Source organism: Alligator sinensis, unplaced genomic scaffold (assembly GCF_000455745.1).
Source record: "Alligator sinensis unplaced genomic scaffold, ASM45574v1 scaffold3666_1, whole genome shotgun sequence".
NCBI classification, from domain to species: domain Eukaryota; kingdom Metazoa; phylum Chordata; order Crocodylia; family Alligatoridae; genus Alligator; species Alligator sinensis.
In genome coordinates this window covers 1,822-2,057 of record NW_005844910.1, presented here as the reverse complement: position 1 = coordinate 2,057, position 236 = coordinate 1,822, and the positions used below count along the sequence as shown (strand labels likewise).

The 236-nt window shown below is 65.3% G+C and overlaps 1 long non-coding RNA gene across 1 annotated transcript in view; it reads left to right on the top strand.

The window, feature by feature from the left end:
* The first annotated feature begins 19 nt into the window (after positions 1-19).
* Positions 20-236, top strand: part of LOC102382713 — a 542-nt gene continuing 325 nt past the window's right edge. Inside the window, exon 1 of the long non-coding RNA XR_325633.3 lies at positions 20-166. This is a non-coding gene — a long non-coding RNA (uncharacterized LOC102382713). The remainder of the gene's footprint in view (positions 167-236) is intronic.

The following is a 236-nucleotide window of genomic DNA, read 5'->3' as shown; positions in this document are numbered from 1 at the left end:
AGACGTCTTGCTGCAGACGACCAGCAGCAGGGCCAGGGCAGGTGCCCCCGACCCCTGCAGGTTGGGAGCTGTGAGGACCGGTGCGGCATCAAGAGGAAGTGTCCCGCAGGCTACGGGTGCTGCAGCAACGGCTGCGGCCGCGAATGCATGAGGCTCATATACACAGGTAAGTGTTTCCGTGTGCTCAGCTCTCTGGGCTGCCGTTCCTGTCCCGTCTCGTGGCCGCGGAGGGGCCT